This window comes from Somniosus microcephalus, chromosome 22 (assembly GCF_052327205.1).
Source record: "Somniosus microcephalus isolate GS21.2 chromosome 22, FLI_Smic_1.0, whole genome shotgun sequence".
In the NCBI taxonomy this organism is placed as follows: domain Eukaryota; kingdom Metazoa; phylum Chordata; class Chondrichthyes; order Squaliformes; family Somniosidae; genus Somniosus; species Somniosus microcephalus.
Window position 1 is genome coordinate 33,716,848 of NC_141008.1, and position 27,055 is coordinate 33,743,902.

At 46.0% G+C, this 27,055-nt stretch overlaps 1 pseudogene across 1 annotated transcript in view; it reads right to left on the bottom strand.

Annotated features, from left to right (window-relative positions):
* The window catches only part of LOC147102160 (eosinophil peroxidase-like), a 123,339-nt pseudogene that overhangs the window by 34,132 nt on the left and 62,152 nt on the right, over positions 1-27,055 (bottom strand). The gene's annotated exons all lie outside the window — the stretch shown is intronic.

The window sequence follows — 27,055 nt, forward strand, 5'->3', positions numbered from 1 at the left end:
TGTAAAAATGTAATAGGGGCCGAGGTTATGATCTGAAATTGTTGAACTCGATATTGAGTCCAGAAGGCTGTAAAGTGCCTAATTGGAAGATGAGGTGCTGTTCCTCGAGTTTACGCTGGGTTTCCGTAGAACAATGCAAGAGCCCAAGTACGGTGAGGTATGAGTGGGAATGGGGCAGTGAATTAAAATGACAGGCGACCGGAAGCTCGGGGTCACCCTTACGGACTGAACAGAGGTATTCCGCAAAGTGGTCACCCAATCTGCGTTTGCTCTTCCCAATGTAGAGGAGACCGCAGCGAATACAGTATACTAGATTGCAAGAAGTACAAGTAAATCGCTGTTTCACCTGGAAGGGGTGTTTTGGGGCCCTGGGCAGTGGGAAGGGGGGAGGTATAAGGGCAGGTGTTGCATCTCCTGTGCTTGCACGGGAAGGTGCCGGGCGAAGGGGAAGGGCTGCTGGGGGTGATAGAGGAGTGGACTAGGGTGTCTCGGAGGGAGCAGTCCCTACGGAATGCTGAAAGGGGAGGGGAGGGGAAGATGCGTTTGGTGGTGGGATCACGTTGGAGGTGGCGGAAATAGCGGAGGATGATTCGTTGAATGAGGAGGCTGGTGGGGTGAAAGGTGAGGACAAGGGGAACCCTATTGTGGTTCCGGGAGGGAGGGGCAGGGGTGAGGGCAGAAGTGCGGGAGATAGAATGGACACTGTCGAGGGCCGTGTCAACCACGGTAGAGGGGAATTCTTGGTTGAGGAAAAAGGTATCTGAACCAAATGTGCACTTACCTGTTTCAAGGCCCCAAACAAAAATGTCCTCTCAGGCACTGCGGAATAGAGTGCAGCTTAGTGGCCCACGGACCCCAGGGGTGCACCGTGTGTGGAAGCATACCTGGAATCACGTGGGCCAATGATCCAATCAGATTGTACATCTTCCAGTGACTCAAATAGAGTGATTTTGGAGAAAGGCCAGGGAGAAAGTCACTCGTTTACCCTCTTGGCTGTAGATGGGTCAAGGCCAGCTGGTTCCAGTTTGGAAAAATGAAGAAAGTAAGATTGCTGTGGAGCCCTCACAATAAAACAATTCATATAATGTCATCATATTCATTGCTGATAATATTTTCAGGTGTAATTGCTGGTCAGTTGGTGGGCAATTAGCCCAACTCTGCACCAGTAATTAGGATTTCCATGTTGGTGCGGATGATCTGTTAAGTCGGAACGTAACAGATCGCAATTTTGGGATTTAGTGTATGCGCAAGCGCATGTGGAAATGCCGAACTTGCTGTCCATTTCAAAGGCGGTATGACGGAGTACTCTGAGAGCATGCTGCTGTCATACTTACATAGAAACATAGGAGCAGGAGTAGGCCATTCGGCCCCTCGGGCCTGCTCTGCCATTCAATGAGATCATGGCTGATCATCCAAATTCAGCACCCTGTCCCCGCTTTCTCCCATATCCCTTGATCCCTTTAGCCTTAAGAAATATATCCAACTCTTTCTTGAATATATTTAATTAATTGGTCTCTACTGCCTTCTGTGGTAGAGAATTCCACAGGTTCACCACTCTCTGGGTGAAGAAATTCCTCCTCATCTCTGTCCTAAATGGCTTACCCCTTATCCTTAGACTGTGACCCCTGGTTCTGGACTCCCCGACCATCGGGAACATCCTTCCTGCATCTAGTCTGTCTAGTCCTGTTAGAATTTTATAAGTTTCGATGAGATCCCCTCTCATTCTTCTAAACTCCAGCGAGTATAAGCCCAAACGACCCAATCTCTCCTCATACGTCATCCTGCCATCCCAGGTATCAGCCTGGTGAATCTTCGCTGCACTCCCTCCATGGCAAGAACATCCTTCCTCAGATAAGGTGACCAAAACTGCACACAATACTCAAGATGTGGTCTCACCAAGGCCCTGTACAATTGCAGCAAGACATCCTTGTTCCTGTACTCAAACCCTCTCGCTACGAAGGACAACATACCATTTGCCTTCTTAACCGCCTGCTGCACCTGCATGCTTACCTTCAGCGACTGGTGCACAAGGACACGCAGGTCTCGTTGCACTTCCCCTTCTCCCAATCTATTGCCATTCAGATAATAATCTGCCTTCCTGTTTTTGACGCCAAAGTGGATAACCTTGCATTTATCCACATTATATTGCATCTGGCATGCTTCTGCCCAATCACCCAACCTGTCCAAATCATACTGGAGTTTCTCGGCATCCTCCTCACAGCACACATGCCCACCCAGCTTTGTGTCATCTGCAAACTTGGAGATATTACATCTAGTTCCCTCGTCTAGATCATTAATATATATTGTGAATAGCTGGGGTCCAAGGACCGATCCCTGCGGTACCCCACTAGTCACTGCCTGCCGCTCGGAAAAAGACCCATTTATTCCAACTCTTTGCTTTCTGTCTGCCAACCAGTTCTCTATCTAAGTCAATACCTTGCCCCCAATCCCATGTGCCTTAACTTTACACGCTAATCTCTTATGCTGGACCTTATCAAAAGCCGCAAAATCCGGGCCCATGTCTCTTGCTAGTTTACTTTCATATTCTCTTTTATCTCTCTTTATCAATGTCTTGGTCTCCTTTGCTCAATTCCAAAATCTTCCCAATCCTCAGGCTGACAACTCTTTTAACAACCTTATAAGTCTCTTCCTGAAATCTAATACTATCTTTAATTTTTTTTGTTAGCTAAGGTTAGACCAATTTCCCCATGGGCTTTTTATGCCTTAATAAGTGTTAACTATCCAGGAATTGCTGCCGGTGACAAGTGTCTCCAGCTCATGGAATGTAGAATAGGCTTTTAGAATCTACAGTTGATATATTTCTGTCAAAAATGCTCAGTTATTAAGTGACGTCAGCTGCTTGAGAAGTGCTAAAGGTTATTAATATGGGTGCAGTGCAATTGTATGTTTTCATCATTCCTGCATAACAAGTCGCATTGTCACAACTTCCAGATCTGTAAACTGTGCACTCCCGCGATTTGTTGAGTGCGTCATAAATTTAATTTAAAATTATATATTTGTCCTTTTTTCTTCAACAGAGGAAACTATGGTTATGTGTTTCTTTTGATAAATGGGACCAGTGGGTGGCAGATGCAGTTCAATCTAACTAAATGTAAAGTAGCAAGGCACTAAAGGAGTAGGTATATGTTATGTGGAAGGTGCAACTGTCTGCTGATCAGGAGAGAAGTCTATCGTTTTCAGTATATTCAATGGTATGGTGAGACATGGTGCTGATTAGGAAAGAGATGTGGAGGTGTAGTGTGGGTTAAATGGAACAGTAGGAGGTGGGGGGGGGGGCGGTGCGGCAGTCGTTCTGGGAATTTAAGGTAAGCAGTGAATATCAAGGCCTCGAAAAGAAAGATATAGGCCTAGAAATTTGTTTGCCCCTGAAAATAAGCGCAGGGATCGCGATGCGCTAGGAACCCGTGCCCATTCAGAGGACTGCAGGCAGCACATAAACTTTGTGCTGCCTGCTGATTAGTATGATTGGAGGTGCCTTCTGCCAGCAACAGGTGATTGAAGAGACTGGGAAGAGAGTGGACAACAAAGTTATAATGAAAGCACAACAGCGTAGCGAACGTGCACCAAGATTTTCCGATGCAACACTTGAGGCCTTGGTCCAGGAGGGTCAACTCCAGAAGAGAGGTCTGTATCAATTTGTATGTGGATTCAATGACGACCATTCATGAAAGAGAATGTCTTTTAATCTAAAGCTTATTCAACTCTGTTAACAGCATTTACAGGAGACACCATCTTAGAGATCCATCTAAAGCGAAACTGAAACTAAACTAAAACTGCCTCTCTCACATGCCCTCTGTTGGTCAGGCATAAATAATCAATACATGCAATTATGCTGGTAAGGCATTATAATCAAACAGGCAAATACCATCACTATTTGCTGATATCATTACATCTCCCTTTCTTAAAACAAAAGTATTTTACTTTTATCTAACAACATGTTTTCTTTGTATTACTCTGCATTTTAACTGTAACACTTAATGAACTTACATTATCATTATCATGATCAAGGTTTTTTAACCTTGTTTTGTGTGTTCACATGAAATATGTAAATACACTAGAACTTGAAGAAAGAATAAGATCACATTACTTCCTTCTATAACAAGAGTCCTTAAATTTGCTCAATGAGTCTCTCAGGAGGCTTCACGTGTCTTGAGGATTTTCTGATTGATTGTCCTTGAATCTGAGTTGTTGCCTCAGATGATGGTTTCTCAGCTGTGTGATCAGGTTGTTCAACAGTATCAGTCTTTTGACTTGCTGTGGCTGGTCCCATGAGAAGATCTCGACGATTTCTTCTCAGAACAGCACCCTCATCTGTCTGAATGGTGTATGATCTTGGTTGGACTTCACTCAGGACAGTTCCCTTCTGAGTCCATATGTTTGTTTTGTCTTTCAACCTTACTTGGTCACCAGTGTGGAGTTTAGGTAGGTTTTGTGTTCCTCTGTCATAGTAGTACTTTTGCTTTTCTTTCTGTTGTTCTTTGAACTTCCTCACTTTCTCCCCCTCTTTTGTTTTCAGGAGGTTCTCCGGGATGGGTAGGTTTGACCTTAGCCGACGTCCCATAAGGAGTTGGGCTGGTGACATACCACACTCGAGCAGCGTTGTGTGGTATACAAGCATGCTCTGGTAGAAGTAATTTCCACTGTCTTTTGCCTTGTACATCAGTCTTTTCACTGTCTGGACCGATTTTTCCACTAGTCCATTGGACTGTGGAAAGTGAGGACTTGACGTTGTGTGGACAAAGTCCCACTCTTTGGCAAAGTGTCGGAAACTTGCATTGTAAAACTGGGGTCCGTTGTCTGTGAAGACCTCGCTTGCCACGCCATGTCTGGAGAATATGGCTTTCATACATCTTATCACAGCATCTGCAGTGGTGCTGTACAGTTTACAAACCTCTGGATACAGGGAGTAATAGTCTGTGACTACAAGATAGTCCTTCCCTTGACATACGAATAGGTCAGCGCCTACCTTCTGGTAAGGTCTGTCTGGCGCTGGGTGTGGTTTTAGTGGTTCTACCGGATTGCTTGCTCGATATTTCAGGCATATTGTGCAGTTTGACACCTCATTTGTCACATCTTGGTTGATTCGTGGCCAGTACATCACCTCTCGTGCTCTTTTCTTACACTTTTCGATTCCCAGATGTCCTCCATGGATCCTTTTTAGCATCTCTCTTCTCAGACTCTTTGGGATAACTATTTTACTTCCTTTGTAGATGATGTCTTCGACCACTGATAGTTCCGCCCTGCAGTTCCAGTACTCTGCCATGTCAGGTGAGCAGTCTTGCTTCATGTTGGGCCATCCATCCAAGATGCTTTTCCTCAGTCGTCTCATTGTTTCATCTTTGTTTGTCTCAGTCTTTATCAGCTCCATTTTTGCATCTGCTATGGGCAGTGCACTTGTGATCATGTCCACGTAGGCATTCACTTTTTCATCCATTTTGGTGTTTGCGGGCTCTCCTGGGTCAACAGCTCTGGACAACGTGTCTGCTGTATACATCAGCTTACCCGGTGTGTACGCAATATTCAGTGTATAGCGTTGCAGCCTGATCATCATTCTTTGTATTCTAAGCAGACAGCTATTTAGTGGCTTTTGGAACAATGCAATCAAGGGCTTATGGTCAGTCTCTACACTGATTGCTTGTCCTGCCACAAACTGGTGAAATCTTTCACAGGCGTATGTGATGCTGAGCAGCTCCTTTTCTATTTGAGCATATCGCGTCTCCGCGTCTGTCATTGAGCGCGATGCATATGCAATAGGTTGCCAGTAGTCATATTTTTGCAGAAGAACGGCACCGAGCCCACTCTGTGATGCATCTGATGATATCTTGATGGGTCTCGCTGGGTCATAAAACCTCAGAACTGGTTCCTCTGTGAGCAGTTTCTTTAGATCGCTCCATGACTTCTCATGCTCATGATTCCATTCCCATACTGTGTTCTTTTCAGTTAGTCGTCTCAGTGGCGCCATCTTTTCTGAGAGGTTGGATATGAATTTACCCATGTAGTTGATCATTCCATTAAACCTCTGCACGTCCTTTTTGCATTGTGGCTTTGGCATATTCTCAATGGCGGACACCTTTCTGGGATCTGGTCTGATGCCCTCACTGCTAAGGATATTTCCCACGAATGTCAGTTCTGTCACCCCGAGCTGGCATTTCTCTCTATTCAGCTTCAGGTTTGTTTTCCTTGTTGCTTCCAGCACTTTTTACAGTCTCTCGTCATGCTCAGTTCTCGTGGTTCCCCATACTATGATGTCATCCATTGATGTATCAACTCCCTCCAGATGCTCATAGATCATATGGATAGTTTTGTGATACACTTCAGGAGCTGAGGCAATGCCAAATGGTAACCTTAGGAATCTGTATCTGCCAAATGGACTGTTGAACGTGCACAGTCTTGAACTTGCTTCGTCCAATTTCATCTGCCAAAATCCTGATGATGCATCTAACTTGCTGAAATACTTTGCATTTGCAAACTGTGACATGATTTCCTCATGTGTAGGAAGCTTGAAGTGCTCTGTCTTTATTGCTCTGTTTAGATCTCTTGGATCCAGGCAAATTCTGAGCTTTCCATTCTTTTTGTCCACAACGACGAGGGAACTCACCCACTCAGTTGGCTCATCTATCTTCTGAATCACGTTTAGGCTTTCCATCCTGTCCAACTCTGCCTTCAGTTGCTTTTGAAGAGCAAACGGAACTTTTCTGCATGGATGTATGACTGTTGGCATACTTTTATCTACTCTGATCGTGTGTTCTCCTGGAATGCAGCCTGGACCCTTAAATAGGTCGTTGTACTCTTTCATGAGTTCATCATAGACTGTCTCTCCTTTGCTTTCCACAACGAGGGCTCTCTTTACCAGGTTCAGTCTCTCACAGGCTTTTAAACCTAGTATGGCTTGCACATCCTTTGGCACCACGATTAATGCTAGCGTGTGCTCTCTGTCCTTGTGTGTTACTTTGACAATGCATCTTCCTTCACTGGTATATCAGTACCTGAGTATCCTGGCACTTTCACTTTTATTCCATGTATCTTTGGTCTGGGTCTAATTTTCTTAAAATCAGTCTCTGATATCACATTAACTTGTGCTCCACTATCCAATTTAAATGGAATAAGTATGTCATTCACTTTTAGTGTCAACATCCAGTCTCTTTTTTCTTTTTTGTTTTCAGACACAACATCTACATAGAACTCCTCTATCTCGCTTTCATCTACTGCATGGACCTTGCTTTGTTGCGCTTGGTTCTTACAGCAACGGGCATAATGGTTGTTTTTGTTGCAACTATTGCATGTTTTACCATATGCTGGACACTTTCTTGGTGTATGCTGTGTACCGCATCGACTACATGACTTTCGATTGCCCCTTTCATTTTTGTTAGCTGACCACGCCTCTTTTTTCACATTGGCGCTCTTTTTGTTAAACGGTTTGTGTCCGTTCATTCTCACTGCATCCACGTTGCAGCTACTGTCACTGAACAGCTCCTTTGCCTGCGACTTCACAGTCTCTGTGGCCCTACACAGTGCTATGGCTTTTCCCAGGTCTAGATCTTGCTCTCTTAGCAGTCTTTCCCTTAGACCATTATCTGGAATACCACACACCAGTCTGTCTTTTATCAGCGAGTCTGTCAGTCCCCCAAATTCACATGTTTTGCTTCGGTTTCTCAGTTCAGTCACATACTGATCAATAGTCTCTCCCGTTTTCTGTACACGTGAAAAATCTATGCCTCTCAAACGTCATGTTACGTTTAGGTATGCAGTAGGCCTCAAACTGTTCCATTATTTTATCTAGCTTCATTTTGTCTCCATCAGCAGCGAATGTGAAGTTATTATACACCTCCAGCGCTTCATCAATGAGAAAATCTACACGATATAAGGGGTTAATTTCAAGTGCTTGCTGGGTAAAAGTTTTCAGACTTGACACTGGGCAAGTGTCGATGTGTAACTAGAGCTATTGCATGTACTCGGATTACAGCCAAGAACAGATGTCTGCCCACCTAATGAGAATGTAGAAGTGAAATAATGAGTTCCTTTGATGTACCCAATGACCTGACAACTTGCGACCGTAAGCAAACCTAGCCTCCCAATACATGATTAAGATTAAAGAGGACCTCCGGTTACACGATTCATGCCCTGTTATAGATTAACGGTTGACTTATGTGTCCAGGATCCTTCTGTCAATATGTCATTAATACCTGATGATTAATCTAAAATGTATCCTGATAGAGGAACAAAGGAATGTCAATTAAACTTGTTTGTTACACTGTATAAATATGGAACGCTTACGCTGTATCATTGGAATAGTAGCCTCACCCCTTGAGTAGAGGTGCTGATTCCCCTTGCAAGCGAAATAAAAGGCCTGTCCGTCTGACGAATCCAAGAGTGTATTGAGTCATTACCCAGAGCTAAGAAGTAAGGCACTTCTACAATTTGGAGGTTCCACCGAGATGGCTTGCTGTACCAATTGGTGAGTTAACAGACGCCGAGTACGTTGCTCGGTTAGGAAAAATCCCATCGGCCGAAGGTGGTGTTTTGCCACATTTTTGGGACTTTTCCTGCCAGAAGCATAGCTGCGCATAGTCTGTTTATTCCATTGGACAGTACTGCCATCGGGTAATTGACTCACAAGGTTCGGAGGTTAAACTGCCGTTGTGACTGCTTCCCTTTCAAAAACGGAACAGAGGATCAGCCACGAGGTGCTGACGCCCCGCGAACAGGATCGTGCAGAAAAGGACTGTATAAAAGTACCAGAGAGAGAAGGTTAAGTCAGGAATTTGATTAACTAAGGAGCTAGCGATTTACTGGAAATTGAACTAGCAAGGTTCCATAAAGGGAGTAGGGTAGAAGGAGAGAGAGTGGGTGAAGTTAGTTGGGACAAATTGAAGGCCCTTTTTGCTAAAAATTTGGCTAAAGGGAGTAGGGTAGAGGGAAGAAGAGTGGGCGATTGTCTGAAACACAGTGTCAATGTTTAATGTTTCTGAGAGTGAGTATTTAACTACTTGTTATTATCAATCAACTTCGTCCAGTAAGGCTGCATAGGTTGGGGATTTAGTAACACTTTGGTTGTTGTTTAACAAGTGTATTGTTTATTGTTTATTGTCATATGTATTAATGTTTAGTCATGTCTGATCTGTAGAGGCGTCCCACGCAGATCATAGAATGTTACGGAATTGTTGTATGTTTTAACTAAAATATTTAAGCTGAAAAATAAACTGCAGAAAGGGTTGGAAAAGATCCAAGCCGGGGAAGTGAGTCCCGCGGCGGAATGTATGGTTGAGAAAATAGTGATGTCTTTTACATGATCCACTAAGCTATTGTGGATTCAGTATTTTCCCCAGTTAGAAATACCTTCCACGAGGGTTGAGAACCCTCAAGTTTTAAAGCATAAGGATATGTCTTAATTTTGAAATATTTTTAAAAAAAACCTTGTTGCTGTCAGTTGACTAAATTCAGTCAGGAAGTGCTGAGTTTCAGTCGCCTAGCCTCAGGCCGGTTATTAAGAGGGCAAATGCCCCACGTGAAGGCCGGGACCATAAAGTAGGCGCCGAAACTCCAAAGGCACTCGGAGTGACAAATGGTCAAGGACTTTGTGACACTGATTTGAAGTAAAGACCAAGAAGATTGGATGTGACTGTAATTTTGATACGTATGTATAGTTTATTAATCTGATCTGTAGGGGCGTACAACGCAGATCACGGATTGTCACAGGAGTTTAGATTGTTTTAAGTGAATCATTTAAGCTGCTAAAATGGGTGCTAGCACCAGTAAGCCACCCGAGAAAGGCACGCCAGCAGCCTTTATGTTAAAGAACTGGTCAATCATCCATTGATCACCTACCAAATTGGTCCAAATGGACTGTAAATAAGACTAGACCCTTTCCCTCAGATGGTTCATTTAACATAGAAAGAATTACTTGCCTCGAGGAATGTTTAACGGACAAGAGAGAAATAGAGAACAGCCAGATAAAAAGAGTGCCTCTATGTTTGTTGAGTCAGAAAAAAAAAATTAATTACCACGAAGAAACACCTTTCTCCTCTATTATGGTAGGATAACAAGGTAACTATAGAAGGATGAATAGAGGGGAATATAGAGGAAGACGTGGTAGAGTAAGAGGGTATGGACGATTTGGTAATTGTTACAATTGCGGACAACCCGGACATTGGGCAAACCAATGCCCTGCGGAAAATTCGTCAGAACAAAACCTCCAATAATGGACCTCCGTTAGAGAATAAAGGTCCTAATTTCACTGTCCATAACCCTTTTTCGGACCAGTCAGGAGGTTACCCTACAAACGGACAGGGATTTAGGAGAAATAGAGATCAGAATTACTGACTGACACCAGCAGCCCCAAGCGCCACAGACCACCAAATGCCCGTTGTTTCTTTAAATTCACGCAGCGAACCTGAAATTAAAATGCAAATAGCTGGGAGACCTATGTCATTTTAGTAGATACAGGAGCAACCTTTTCGGTGTTAGGGAAAGGATATTCTGAAGGAATGCCTATTAATGGGAAAAAGACCCCGATAGCTGGATTGGCTGGAATACTACAACGCTTGAATCAATCGACTCCCCTCACAGTAAAAGTAGAAGAATTTGAGGAAGAACACTCCTTTCTGTTATCAGGAGATGTCTCTATGAATTTATGTGGAAGAGACTTGCTGTGCAAAATGAATGCTACAATCATTTGCTTCCCATCAGGAGTAGTGGTAGAAATCCAAGTAGATAAGGCATATGAGTACCCAGTAACAGAAATAAAACACCCTGTTCTTTACGCATGGGAAATTGCCGACCCAAGTTTGAGTCCCAAACTTGTCAGTCTGTTAGGAGCATGGGGATTCGTTACAAGCTCCATAAAACAATACCAGGAATCCCTGAAACTAGGGAAATGGCATCCAAAATTGCATTGCACGGCCTGCTATGACAAAACAGGACAAGATTATCAGCCATTTTTAAATTTAAAATACCTCCTAACTATTAGACTGCACAGCCCTATAAAGTTACAATTAATCCAGCTGCACCATTACCCAAAAGGTCACAGTATCCATTGTCAGAGAAAGCAGAAAAAGGAATTGAGCCAGTGATGGAATCATTGTTAAAACAGGGAGTTAACGCCGGATAGAATAAAGGTCGTTTGCAACACATCGTTGCCAAAAACTAAAAGAGAAATGAAGCATTTTCTAGGAATGACTGGCTATTGTAGACAATGAATATTGAACTATTCAGAAATAACCAGACCACTATTGGACATGAGCATGACAAATTTGGAAAATTCGCGGTTACCTGACTTCCTCGGGAACCCAGATTAAAAATGCACAAGAAGTGCAAAATCTTTTACTAGCTATTCAGAGACCTAAACAGATTGCCATTATTAAGTGGCAAGCGCACACGGGGCATTTGGATGAGGTTGCGCTTGGAAACGCTGCTGCAGATAGCGCTGCTAAGTCAGTAGCTATATCAAGTACTGAACGACAAGTTTCAGCCTTCCCTGTTAGGGAAAAGCCAGAGATACCGCAGCCCCCGTCCTTAGATGATGTGCTGACCCATCAAGATAGGGCCAGTTCTGATGAAGTAAAGGAATGGGTTGTTAATCATTGTTTTAAAAACACTGACGGCTTATGGGTTCATCATGACGGCCGCATGGTAGCACCCAAATCATTATTATCACCAATCGCCCGATGTGTTCATAAATTCACCCATGCGGGCAAAGGGGGGATGGCGGACTATATCCTCAAAACCTGGTATGCACCAGGAATCTCAAAGTTGGCAAAACAAATATGCGAAAATTGTACTATTTGCCAGACCATGAATGCAGGGAAAATAAAGAAGGTACAGCCCGCATCCCACCCAAACCCCATGGGCCCTTTTGTACACTTGCAAATGGATTTTATTGAACTACCTGTGTGTATGAGCTTTAAATATGTATTAGTTATTGTTGATATGTTTTCAAGATGGATTGAAGCGTTTCCTTGTAGAAAGAGTGACGCCACTACTGTTGCTAAATGTTTATTGAAGGACATTGTACCTCACTTTGGGATACCAGCAAAACTGTCAAGTGACAATGGGTCCCACTTTACGGGGACAGTGATTAAGGAACTATGCAAAGCCTTACAGATTAATCAGCACCTCCATTGCAGTTATCATCCACAGTCGGCTGGACTAGTGGAAAGATATAACGGGATGCTGAAAAACAAGCTTGCAAAACTGTGTAAAGAAACTGGACTTAAATGGGTTGATCTGTTACCCATAGCTTTAATGACAATGCGGTCTGCTACCAACAGAACTACAGGATTGTCGCTTCACGAGATCGTCATGGGAAGACCACAAAGATTGCCCTTTTCGGCACCTTTAACAGCTAAACAAATGGACATTCATAAAATGGAGGAAGATATGTTGAGTTATTGCATTGCACTAACCAAATGCATTTCTAGTTTCCATCAACAGGTGAAGGAAGCCCAGGTCGATCCTGCTGAAGGAAAGTGCCATACTTTCGAGCCAGGAGATAACGTCTACATAAAAATCTTCAAGCGAAAGAATGGCCTTCAACCCAGATTTGAGGGACCCTTCCAAGTACTCCTGACCACAAACACCGCTGTGAAAGTAAAGGAGCGACCAACATGGATACATGCGTCCCATTGTAAGAAGGCATCAGTTAAAGACAATACACTGCCAAGATGAACTGGATTTGGACTTTAACAAGACTGTTCTTTTTGTCAACAATAATTGAAACTGCCATATGGATTTATCCAGATCCTCTGAAAGGCAAACCATGCATAAAAGAATGTGTACTTTTAACCAAAAATCTCTTTTATATTATATGTTATAATGAGACCATGAAAGTCCAGCTCCAGGACCATACTATGCAGGTACCCCCGTATCAACCCCTAAATCGTAGGGTAAGACAGGGTAAGATAGTAGAAGAAGATAGTGGACAAAGGCTTGATAAGCTATGGGTCACATGCCCTGATACTGTATTACCAAGTGACAGAACTGCGAACGGAGGGGTTATCTGTAATGGTAATTCGAGAGGAGGACTGGCCCTGACAGCTAAGTCAATGTTTTGTGATAATCCTTTTACACAACCCCTCGTTTCAACATCAATTACTCAGAAAAGAAAAATTAATAGGACCGCTAAGAAACAAGGAGGGAGAGGTGGAAGACTGTTAAATAAGCATAACTATCATCATGTTAATACCTTTGTATACATGAGTTATTTGCACCAGATATGGAACAAATTTGAAGCCTATAATAACACCTATTTCATCTGTGGGCATAGAGCATACCCTTGGTTACCACAAAATTGGACTGGGTCATGTTACTTGGGATATGTAGTGCCCTATATACATCATATTTTATCTTTGGATAGCCACCCTGGGACACGAGCAAAACGAGCCATTACAGAAACTGAAAGATTCTTTGCTATAGCATTTCCCTGGTATGGAACAGGGAAGCTAGCAAGAGAATCTATAAACATGGCAGCAGTGTTGGAACAAATAGCCAATGATACTGCTGATGCTCTTAGTGATGTAAACGCAGAAATGGTGGCTTTGTGCACTGTTGCCTTACAAAACCGCATGGCTCTGGACTATTTGTTGGCAAAAGAAGGGGACACATGTGCAATCATAAAAACCGAATGTTGCACCTATATCCCAGATAGCTCAGAAAATATCACCAACCTGGTAAACCACATAAAGGAGGCTGTAGAGAAACTACGTCAACCTGAACCGTGGTCCATGTGGGATTGGATTTCAGGATGGGGAGGAGCACTAGGAAAGCAAGTTTTGGAAGCCTTAATCGCAATTGTGATGATAATAATTTTAATTTGTTTATTGATTGGTTGTTTAAAATTATTGTGTACAAAAGTCCTTTCCTTATTAACGTCAACTCCTCCAGTACCAATGATGTCTGAATATGAGGATATTAAGGGTGAGACCTTTGATGTAGAGTTTCTTAAACTTAGCGAAATAGATTGTCCTTAGAAAGGACAAAAGGGGGGAATGAGGAAATCCACATGATATAAGGGGTTAATTTCAAGTGCTTGCTGGGTAAAAGTTTTCAGACTTGACACTGGGCAAGTGTCGATGTGTAACTAGAGCTATTGCACGTACTCGGATTACAGCCAAGAACAGATGTCTGCCCACCTAATGAGAATGTAGAAGTGAAATAATGAGTTCCTTTGATGTACCCAATGACCTGACAACTTGCGACCGTAAGCAAACCTAGCCTCCCAATACATGATTAAGATTAAAGAGGACCTCCGGTTACACGATTCATGCCCTGTTACAGATTAACGGTTGACTTATGTGTCCAGGATCCTTCTGTCAATATGTCATTAATACCTGATGATTAATCTAAAATGTATCCTGATAGAGGAACAAAGGAATGTCAATTAAACTTGTTTGTTACACTGTATAAATATGGAACGCTTACGCTGTATCATTGGAATAGTAGCCTCACCCCTTGAGTAGAGGTGCTGATTCCCCTTGCAAGAGAAATAAAAGGCCTGTCCGTCTGACGAATCCAAGAGTGTATTGAGTCATTACCCAGAGCTAAGAAGTAAGGCACTTCTACATCACCCACGACATGTAAGAACACTGACGCTTTCATTTTATCACTTTTCTCGTCAGCTCCGATTGCTGATAAATACAACTCCAAACGTTGTTTGAATCTCCTCCAATTTTCAGCCACATTACCTGTCAACTGAAGCTTCGCCGGTGGGTGTAAACCTTCCATTTTTTCACTTCGTTAGCTATTCTCCAATGGTAAGCAACGATGTTCTCTTTTGGCTTGCTAATATGTGGAGAGCTGATTTAACTTCAGATTTTTCCTCTTCATCTCTTTCAATCACTTCTGACACCATGTATCGATTTGTATGTGGGTTCAATGACGACCATTCATGAAAGAGAATGTCTTTTATTCTAAAGCTTATTCAACTCTGTTAACAGCATTTACAGGAGACACCATCTTAGAGATCCATCTAAAGCGAAACTGAAACTAAACTAAAACTGCCTCTCTCACATGCCCTCTGCTGGTCAGGCACAAATAATCAATACATGCAATTATGCTGGTAAGGCATCATAATCAAACAGGCAAATACCATCACTATTTGCTGATATCATTACAAGGTCCTCTTTCCCCAGGGGCCAGGAGGCCCTCCAGGCAACAGACCAGAGTGCAGTTGGAGCAGATAGTCACTGTGGTACATACCAGCAGTGTAGCCCTCAGGACCTGGACTCAGTGCAGGAAGAAGTTTAATGACCTCACACGAGTGGTCAAGGTCAGTAAATTCATCTTCAAAGGCCATATCCACCATCTGGATGAATAGCCTCAAACATTGCTCAATGCACCACACCTCCATCACTCACCTAACAACTTTCTCTACCAAACATGACTCACACCTCACATTCATAACTTCACCTCACCTGCACACATTTACCACTGCTGCAATTCTCACACCCACATCTCACAGCTTGAACATACTTTCAGCTTTTCAACCATGACAACCACATCACCCGAACTCATTAAATGACACTCACTGACACACTTCCCTATCTCTTACAGGAAAAGGTGGCACATAACCGACGCCAGCAGAATTGAATTGATGAGGGACAGGCTCGCCTGCATGACCTCACCCCCATGGAGGAGATGGTGCTGGCCATTCTTGGCAGGAGCATGGCTGAGCCCACGGGCAGTGGTGGGACTGAAAGAATACAGGATGTCGGTATCCTCATATGGATCCTCTTTCTCACATCCCACTTCGCCCTCATCCCACAATCTCTTCTGATTTATGATGTCATGGTGTGGAGATGCTGGTGTTGGACTGGGGTGGACAAATGTAAGAAGTCACACAACACCAGGTTATAGTCCAACGGTTTTATTTGAAATCAAAACCTGTTGTCTACCTCATACGTTGCAGGAAAGGATGCCCCGGAGCATGGTACATCGGCGAGACCATGCAGACACTGCGACAACGGATGAACGGACACCGCACAACAATCGCCAGGCAGGAATGTTCCCTCCCAGTCGGGGAACACTTCAGCAGTCAAGGACATTCAGCCTCCGATCTTCAGGTAAGCATTCTCCAAGGCGGCCTTCGAGACACACGACAACGCAAAATCATAGAGCAGAAACTGATAGCCAAGTTCCGCACTCATGAGGACGGCCTCAACCGGGATCTCGAGTTCATGTCACGCTACATGTAACCCCACCTGACATAGGATCATCCAGACTCGAGTTGTCGTTGGCTTGTTCTCTCTACACAGATGCGGCCGGACCTGCTGTGATTTCCAGCAAAAAAAATGTTTTTTTGTCTTTTTTGTTTTTCATACAGACACCAGCATCTGCAACATTTGACCCCTTGTGACCCCACCTCATTGTTCTTTGATGTAATGTTTTCCTGACTAACCTGTTTGGACACCATTCACACCTTTGATTGCTGTGATTATCTCTCTGCCAAGGTGTGATAAATGGCAGTTAGAAAGATTACCTGTATTCATCTGGCATTATTCTCTGACTATATAAGGTGTGTCTTTATGCATCTCTCCACTTCACCTGACGAAGGAGCAGCGCTCCAAAAGCTTGTGATTTCAAATAAAACTGTTGAACTATAACCTGGTGTTGTGTGACTTCTTAGATTTATGATGTGCACATGGTGTAAGCATGCACCTCCTGCTTTCACCCCACCCCGCCCCTCACCGCAACCCTACCCTTGTGCCATTCTCACTTCAGACACCCAAGAAATCCAGCCTGCTCAGCCAGTGCTACAACAAGAAGAGGGAGAGGATAGTGAAGAAGAAGAAGAAGTAACACCATCACTCGAATTCACACTCACAGCCACCAGCTCAGATAGCGACACACAGCATACTTTAGATAATAAGTTAGACGTGGGATCTACACATTGTGAGACACCAGGCATGAGTTGGCTGAAGCCAGGGTAGGGGAACAGTGTAGCGCAGGTGCCAGCTCACCGGAGGGCGAGGTTGCACATGAGTTCGGCTGCATAGGACTCAGATGAAGACTCCGATGGGGTGGCCTACAGAAGAGTGCTAATGGATACGCACAATGAAATGCTTAGTGCATTGGCAGGCCTGCCAGAAAGCCTGAATGCAATATCAAGAAGCATGGAGGAGACCAATTTCAAACTTACACAGGGCTTTGGGCAGAGATTGGAGCCCATCTTTTCCAGTGTGGAAGGGATGGGCAGATCCATTAACGCACTTGCAGTCCCAACCATCATGCCACGTCTGATGGCCGAAGTCTCAGCTTCCATTGCAGCACAAGCAGAAGCCACTCAATGTCTGAGTGCTGCAATGGAATCTCAGACTGAAGTCATGCAAGCTCAGCTTGCTGCCACACAAGCACAGACAGCTGCCACTATGGCTGGGTTTACTAGTATTGACAGGGACTTGCAGGGTGTCACAGAAGTCTAGCAATCTATCCTCCCAACAGATTACTGGGATTGCTGTGGAGCTGCCCTGGCGGAGTGGCAATGGATCTGTGGAGGCCGAACCTGCTGTCCTCTTTCACAATACTTGTCACTCCGCCACTGCACTTGCTGTTGTCTGTCAGGTAGCCAGCCCAGCCTGCTGCCACCCATGCTGAGATGGTGCAGTCTACAGCCGGCCTTCTAGGCCCAGAGCTGCTCGAGGTTGTCCTGCAAGGCCATCTGCAGTTTCCCCCACTGAAAGTTAGCAGCCTTCCACCAGCCCCGCTGCAGTCTCTGGGGTAGCACTGCATAGGAGCACTAGGATAGGCAAAGGCACATGGAAGACACAAGGGTGATTAGTTCATTTTTTGACGGAATATTGTTTGGCTAGATGTATGAAGTTGGATTGGAGTATTTGCTTTGTGGTAGCTCTTATTTCAGCATTGTGGTCAAGAGGACGCTGTGATGGTCAGTAACAGAGGGAAGGGAAGGTGTGGGACTAATGTTGAATTGGGAATTGAGGTTGCATTCACTGGTACTGCAGGCGTATGATTCGATCCCGGATATCTCGGCCAGAAAGGGGCTGTCTGGGTTGCCTCCTTCCATCCGCCTCCTCCTCTTTTGCTTACTCCACTTCCGTTTCCTCCTCCTCCTTCTCCTGCTCCTGAGCTGGTGGCCATATCCCTGGTGGCAAGGGCTGTGCACTCATGATGGCCAGGTTGTGGAGGATCCAGCAGACCACACGAATTGGGACACATGCTGTAGGGCTCCTCCAGAGTGGTCCAGGCAGCGGAACCGTTGCTTCAGCACCCTAATGGTCTGTTCTATGATGTCTAGTGTGGCCGCATGGCTCTCGCTGTACACATGCTGGCCACGTGTGGTTGGGTTGCGGAGTGCAGTCATGAGTCAGGTGGTCAAGGGATAGCCCTTGTTACCCAGTAACAACCCTCTAGTTTGTCTTGATGTCTCAAAGACAAAGGGAACAGTGGACTGGCAACAAATAAAAGCATCATGACTGCTGCCAGGAAACTGGGCATTCACCATCATGATATGCTGAGCATGGTTGCACACCAACTGCACATTCAGCGAGTGGAAATGTTTGCGGTTGCGATACGTCTCAGCATTCAGAAGTGGTGCCCACAAAGCCACAGGCATGCAGTTGATGGCATCCCAGCCCACTATCCTGGCAAAACTACGTGCACACTCTGCCTGCTTTTCTCTAGTCAGAGAGAAGTCAATGAAGTCCCCTTTCTTGGTATAAATAGTGTCTGTTACCTCTCTTATGCAGCAGTGGATGGCAAACTGTGAGGTGTTAGAGATGTCACCTGCTCCAGACTGGAAGCATCCCGATGCAAAGAAACTCAGGGCCACGGTCACTTTCACAGACACTCATAGCACTGTCCTTGCCCTGGAGTGAGGCTGCAGGTCTGGTTGCAAGAGGAGGCAGAGTTCTGTGAGCACCTCCTTCGTAAAGAGCAGATGCTTCACAACTGCTCCTGGCTCAGGCTGAGGTAAGAGAATTGCTATCGGAAGACTCTAGGTGGGTAAGGCCTCCCGCTGAGAGCCCTTTACTCCCTACTCTTCCTCCTCCTGCGAGCAGTTGGTCCCCTTCTTTGTTGCCTCTGCTCCATCTCCCAGTCATGCTGCAGGCCAAGGGGGATGACAACTACAGCACCCAAGACTGGGAGCAAGTGGTCTGACCAGAACCCTTGAATTCAGAAGCAAGGCCTTCTCCACTTGCAGGAGCACTCCCTTTCACCTCACCAACTCTAAAGAACTCTAGAAAGCTGCAAACGCTTTTACAAACTTAAACAGAGCTAGTACAAATTAATCAGCACCTGACCTGAGAGTGGTTGATGATCTCTTTAAATATCACTGGTAGGGGGTCCTTGCAGCTGCTGAATGCATGCTCAGCTGTGCGAAGTTAAAATATGGTGTTGAGGGTGAAAATGGCAGCATGGCATCAAATCAGCGTTGTACGCTGATTGGCGTCCGGATCTGCCTAATCTAACTACTTCTGGCGCACACTCCCAGTGCCGACGGTACTGCCCTCACCAAGATGGTGTCCAGCACGGCCCACATCAGAATTGTGCACGTGCTGCTTGGAGGCTATTTTTGAACCATAACAGCCGCGTAGCACCCAAATCGCAATTGAACTTTTAGGCCATACTGCATAAGAGAAAAACACATGGGAGAAATTCAGTGGCACCCCCTTAGGGGCGCTAACGTCGCTTGGGTGCTAGTTTTAGCACCCCTTTCAAAGCCCTGAGGTCACTCCATCGTGTTGTGTGGCACTACCACTGTGCTAAATGGGATAGATTCAGAACAGATCTAGCAGCTCAAAACTGGGCATCCATGAGGCACTGTGGGCCATCAGCAGCAGCAGAATTGTATTCCACCACAATCTGTAACCTCATGGCTCGGCATATCTCTCACTCTACCATTACCATCAAGCCAGGGGACCAACCCTGGTTAAATAACGAGTGCAGAAGAGTATGCCAGGAGCCGCACCAGGTGTACCTAAAAATGAGGTGCCAACCTGGGGAAGCTGCAACACAAGACTACAGGCATGCTAAAAAGCAGAAGCAGCATGCTATAGACAGGGCTAAGCGATCTCACAATCAACAGATCAGATCAAAGCTCTGCAGTCCTGCCACATCCAGTCGTGAGTGGTGGTGGACCATTAAACAACTAACGGGAGGAGGAGGCTGCATGAATATCCTCATCCTCAGTGATGGCGGAGCCCAGCACGTTAGTGCAAAAGACAAGGCTGAAGCGTTTGCAGCCATCTTCAGCCAGAAGTGCCAAGTGGATGATCCATATTGGCCTCCTCCTCAGGTCCCCACCATCACAGAAGCCAGACTTCAGCCAATTCAATTCACTCCTTGTGATACCAAGAAATGGCTGAGCGCACTGGATACAGCAAAGGCTATGGGCCCCGACAACATCCTGGCTGTCGTGCTGAAGACTTGTGCTCCAGAACTAGCCGCGCCTCTAGCCAAGCTGTTCCAGTACAGCTACAACACTGGCATCTACCCGACAATGTGGAAAACTGCCCAGGTATGTCCTATCCACAAAAAGCAGGACAAATCCAATCTGGCCAATTATCGCCCAATCAGTCTATTTTCAATCATCAGCAAAGTGATGGAAAGTGTTGTCGACAGTGCTATCAAGCACCACTTACTCAACAATAACCTGCTCTTCGATGCTCAGTTTGGGTTCTGCCAGGGCTAGACATTATTATACCCTTGGTCCAAACATGGAAAAAAAATTCCAGAGGTGAGGCAAAAGTGACTGCCCTTGACATCAAGGCAGCATTTGACTGAGTGTGGCATCAAGGAGCCCTAGTAAAGTTGAAGTCAATGGGAATCGGGGGGAAAACTCTCCACTGGCTGGAGTCATACCTAACACAAAGGAAGATGGTTGTGGTTGTTGGTGGTCAATCATCTTAGCCCTAGGACATTGCTGCAGGAGATCCTCAGGGCAGTGTTCTGGGCCCAACCATCTTCAGCTGCTTCATCAATGACCTTCCCTCCAACATAAGGTCAGAAGTGAGGATGTTCAGTGATGACTGCACAGTGTTCAGTTCCATTCACAATTCCTCAGAAAATGAAACAGTCCGTACCTGCATGCAACATTCATGCCACACAAGTGCCAGGCAATGACCATCTCCAACAAGAGAGAGTCTAACCACTGCCCCATGACAATTAATGGCATTACCATCGTCAAATCTGCCACCATCAACATCTGTGGGTCGCCTTTGAACACAAACTTAACTAGACCAGCCACATAAATAATGTGGCTATAACAGCAGGTCAGACGCTGGGTATTCTGTGGCGAGTGTCTCACTTTCTGACTCCCCAAAGCCTTTCCACCATCTACAAGGCACAAGTCAGGAGTGTGATGGAATACTCTCCATTGCCTGGATAAGTGCAGCTCCAACAAAACTCAAGAAACTCAACACCATCCAGGACAAAGCAGCCCACTTGATTGGCACCCCATTCACCACCTTAAACCACTGGTGTACCATGGCTGCAGTGTGTATCATTTACAAGATGCACTGCAGCAACCCAGCAAGGCTTCTTCAACAGCACCTCCCAATAATGCGACCTCTATCATCTAGAAGGACAAGGGCAGCAGGCGCATGGGAATACCACCACCTCCAAGTTCCCCTCCAAGTCACATACCTTCCTAACTTGGAAGTATATCACCGATCCTTCATCGTTGCTGGGTCAAAATCCTGGAACTCCCTCCCTAACAGCACTGTGGGAGTACCTTCACCACACGGTCTGCAGAGGTTCAAAAAGGCAGCTCAGCACCATCTTGTCAATGGTAATTATAGATGGGCAATAAATTGCCAGTAACACCTACAGCCCGTGAATGAATGAACAGAAAAAACATTTACTGTAATTCACACAGGCGTCATTCGTTACAGCAGTTGGCTTTTGCTTTCTTAAATAAATTGTGTCCTTGTGTTTACCAAAGTCCCAGGATTAATGTAGAAACAGGAAATGCTGGAAATACTCAGCACCATCTGTGGAGAGAGAAACCGAGATAATGGGCTGAATTTTGCCGGCGCTCAGAGGCGGGTCAGCTGTCAAAATAGCAAAGATTGACAGCAGGTAGGGAACCCGGTCAATCTGCCTCCACACAAGTCTCCCAGGTGTCGGGTCTGTCGGCGCTGAACAGACCCAACACCAAGCGGTGAGGGAGGCAATTCACATCATTAAATGGGTTGTTAATATCCAATTAATTATTATTTTAAGCCTACATTTCAATTTTACGCGCTCCCCCATGGGTTACCCACTGCTCGGGGAACACGTCAGCTCAGCATGACGTGAGTGGATTCAGCATTGAATTATCTCATGACCTGACAGCTGCCAAAGTTGTATAAAAGATCCCATGTTACAGCTGTTCACTTTTAAAGCTCAGAAGCTGTTGGTTACTGCATTTGGAAGACATATTGAGCTTTCTGCAGCTTGCAAGTGTTTGGAGCCAACTCTCTATCCAGTGCCACCTCATTGGAACAACCTCACTCACCTTTGACAGATCGCTTCTGTCATCTTAACCTCACCTGCCATCTATTCCATCAGCACCGTTGCTCTTGAAAATATCGCACTTTGGTCCTCAGAGTCCCACCAAGATCAGCCCCAACGCCAGCATCACCAGGCACACCAGCAGCAACAACAACAACACCAGCCTTCTCCGCAATCACCTGATGCTGCACAGGACAGAGGGCATCAGCACCCGACCACATTATGGCCAGGGATGGCTTCACCATGGCCAGATTTACTTCACTTGACGCTGTAAACCCTAGATGCCACATGATGCGCCAGGTTGGCACCACCCCACACCAACAACATAAAGCATCCCTACAATGCCCAAGCCATTCCTTTCACATTCATCACCATTGTGGGGGTACCGTTATGTCTCACCATTCACTGCAACTCACTAAGCCACTTCCAAAGGTGCACACGAATCTGTCCAAGAACGCAAAGTGCTGAAAATAAAGGTTTCAATGTTTGACAGCACCTTACCAGAAACATCACATGAACATTGGCTAAAACACCCAAGTGCCTACCCTTGTGTATTGTTAGCTGCTTTGCTTGCAGTAGGATGAGGGTGAGAGTGAGGGGTGGCTAGTGAGATGGGGAAGTGATAATGTAGATAGAGAGGGATGGGTGGAGGTGCAAGGTAATTTGGTGTGAGTAAAGATGTGCAGGAGTAGAGTAGGGTAGGGAAGGCAGAGTGATGTGGATGTGATGAGTGGCACAGCAGGATGAGGTTGAGTGTGGCTTTGCAGTAACGTTTTGTGACCTACTGAGATCATTGAAAGGTTTGCACCACTGCAGCCAGGTCCTCCTGATGACATCCCTGCTTGTGTCCTCCTGTGCAATGTGCCAGCAGGCTGTGTTGATCTGCTGGGGAGGTCTCTTCCGCCCATGGGAAGGGAAGAGAACTTCTCTGCCTGCTGTGACTCCCTCCATAAGCATATGGAGCCAGTTATGGGAGAGCCTGGGTGCAGCCGTACACCTCTATGCAGTGCTTGTCAGTGTTTGCAGCATCTCAATGCTGTAGAACACTGGCAACAGAACTGTCAAAATCAATTTGGACATGGCCCCTTTAAGGAAACCAGCTGATGATGCGTCATCCAATGACGTCATCATACCCGCTTCCTTTTAATTGGCCGGGAACCTCGCAGGGAGAGCTTAACAGCCCTATTAACATAAAATCACTTGGAGACAATAGGCTGGGACCGCGACACCGACCCTGGCCAACTCGGACCCGCCTCAGTCGGCGAAATCGCAGCCAATGTTTCAGGTCAATGACCTTTCGTCAGAACTGGAAAAATTTAGAGATGTAACAGATTTTAAGCAGGTGCAGAGGCAGGGAAAGTGGGGAGGGGAGGAAAGAACAAAAAGGAAGATCATTGATAGGGTGGAAGGCAGGAGAGATTGAATGACAAATGGGATAATAGTACAAAGCAAAAGGAGATGGTAATAGAACAAGTAAAGAAACCAAATATGAGTCTAGAAGAGGTGTAAATGGGAATGGCAGAATCATCAACAGCTGCCATGTGAAAAAATGGAGGCAGAGGTTATGGTCTGAAATTGTTGAACTCGATGTTGAGTCCAGAAGGCTGTAAAGTGCCTAATCTAAAGATGAGTTGCTGTTCCTCGAGCTTACATTGAGCTTCATTATAACAGTGTAAGGGGCCAAGGACAGAGAGTTCAGAGTGGGAGTGAAAATTAAAGTGATATACGACCAGAAGCTCAGGGTCACGCTTGTGGACTGAATGGAAGTGTTCCGCGGTCACCCAATCTGCGTTTGGTCTCCCCAATGTAGAGGAGACGGCATCGTGAGCAGCGAATATAATATGCTAAATCACAAGAAGTACAAGTAAATCACTGTTTCACCAGGAAAGAGTGTCTGGGGCTCTGGACGGTGGGAAGGGCAGGTGTTGCATCTGCTGCGCTTGCACGGGAAGGTGCCGTGGGAAGGGGAGAGGGTGTTGGGGGTGATTGAGGAGTGGTCCCAGGTGTCGCGGAGGGAGCGGTCCCTTCGGAATGCTGAAAGGGGAGGGGAGGGGAGGATATGTTTGGTGGTGGGATCACGTTGAAAGGTGGCAGAGGATGATCCATTGAATGTGAAGGCTGGTGGGGTGAAAGGTGAGGACAAGGGGAACCTTATCTTGGTTGTGGGAGGGAGGGGAAGGGGTGAGAGCAGAAGTGCGGGAAATAGAATGGACACGGTCGAGGGCCGTGTCAACCACGGTATAGGAATCCTCGGTTGAGAAAAAAGGAAGACATATCGGAAGCACTAGTATGGAAGGTGGCATCGTCAGAACAGATGCAACAGAGACAAAGAAACTGGGAGAATAGAACAGAGTCCTTACAGGAAGCAGGGTGGGTGGAATTGTTGTCCAGGTATCTGGGAGTCAATGGGCTTATATTGGATGCTTGTCGATAGCCTATCCCCAGAAATGGTGACAGAGAAGTCACCAGGATTAATGTGTCTCTTTGAGTCAATAATTCCAGGTTCAGTCGGGTTTATGATTGGGCTGCAGCATCTGAAAGGTCAGGGTTGTCGCTGGAAACTAACAAGAAGCCTAAAAAGATGAAAGAAAAACTTCCAGGCCTAGAAATTGGATAACGCAAAAAAACGGGTGCAGGAGCTGCGATGCGAGGTATGCCCGCATCCATTCAAGGAGCGCAGGCAGCATATCAACTTCCCCCTCATCCCACAATATCTTCTGATTTACAAGCTGCACATGGTATTAACATGCACCTCTTGCTTTACCCCCCTCCCCTCACCACAACTCTACCCTTGTGCCCTCCTCATTTCGCACAGCCAAAAAATCCAACCTACCCAGCCAATGGTTGACCAAGAAAAGGGAGAGTGAAGAAGAAGAAGAAACACCGTCACTCGATTTCACACACCAGTTCCTCGAGATCATCCTGCAAGGCCATCTGCAGTGTCCCCCACTGAAAGTCAGCAGCCTTCCACCAGCCATGCTGCAACCACTGGGGTAGCACTGCGTAACATCAGGAGGATAGGCAAAGGCACACACAAGACAGTCACTAAGGGAATGCACAAGGGTGATTAGTTGAATTTTTGATGCACTATTGGATGAATTTATGGATAATGTTGGAAAGTTTGCTTTGTGGTGGCTTTTATTTCAGCATTGTGGCCAAGAGGACGCTGTGATGGTCAGTGACAGAGGGAAGGTAAGGTGTGGGACAAATGTTGAAAGGGGAATTGGGGTTGTGTTCACTGGTAGCACAGGCAGCTGATTCGATCCCGGATATCCCAGCCAGAAAGTGGCTGTCTGGGCTGCCTCCATCCTTCCGCTTTCTCTTCTCCTGCTTTTTCCTCTTCTGCTTCATCGCCTTCTGCTTTTGTTGCTTCTGCTTTTTCCTCTTTGCTTCTTCTCCGCCTCCTCCTCTTCCTCCTCCTGCTCCTTCTGTGAGCAGCTTCTCTACTTTGCTGCCTCTGCTTCATTTCCGTGTCATGCTGTAGCCCAAGGAGGGTTGCAACTAGAGCAATGTGAGCAAGTGGTGTTCTCAGAGGCCTTCCTTTAAGAGCCAAAGCCTTGCAAACGTCCAGCAGCATTCCTTGCACTCTCTTCACACTTTAACAACCAAGCCACAACTCCAATAAAATGTAAAGAACACAAAAGCAAAATTCTAAACTTACCAGAAAGTAGCGTGTGACCCTTTAAGAAGCTCTGTTAGGGGGTCCGTCGTACTGCTGCATGCACGTTCTGCCATGAGTGCTTTGGAGAGGACATTAATAGGAGCGGCAACGTCCAAAATACCAGATCGTGTGTCAATCCAGTGTTGCACGCTGATTGACATCACAATCCGGCTCATTGCAGCACGGGCAGCACGGTGGCATAGTGGTTAGCACTGTTGCCTCACAGCGCCAGAGACCCGGGTTCGAATCCGGCCTCGGGCGACTGTCTGTGTGGAGTTTGCACATTCTCCCCGTGTTTGCGTGGGTTTTCTCCGGGTGCTCCGGTTTCCTCCCACAGTCCAAAGATGTGCGGGTTAGGTTGATTGGCTATGATAAATTGACCCTTAGTGTTAGGGGGATTAAATACGTGGGGTTACGGGGATCGGGTGGGGTATGTGTCGGTGCAGGCTCGATGGGCCAAAATGGCCTCTATCTGCACTGTGGGGTTTCTGTGATTTCTGTGATTTCTGTGATTTCCATATCTGGAGCAAGTGCCGTCAACAGCAGCGCTGCCAGCCTGCCCAAAATGGTGGTCGCCACGTTCCACACCAACAGTGGGTGGAAACGAGGTGGCCGCCATTTTTCTATCCAAACCGGCCTTAACAGCTGATACAAACGGGCCAAATTTCATAGCCCGAATGTCCCAATGCCATCTTCCCCTTCCATGTAGAGAACAGACACTGCCTGGTATCTACAGGCACTTCCAGTGAGTGCCAGTCTGTTCTTACATCTACCGAGCCTCCACCCTCACCTCCCCGCCCCCTCACCCTCACCCCCTCCCCCTCCCCTCCTTACCCCTTACCCCCTCCCCCTCCCCTTCCCCCTCTCCCTCAACCTCCCCTACCCTCACCCCCTCATCTTACCCCCTCACCCAACCCCCTCCCCCTC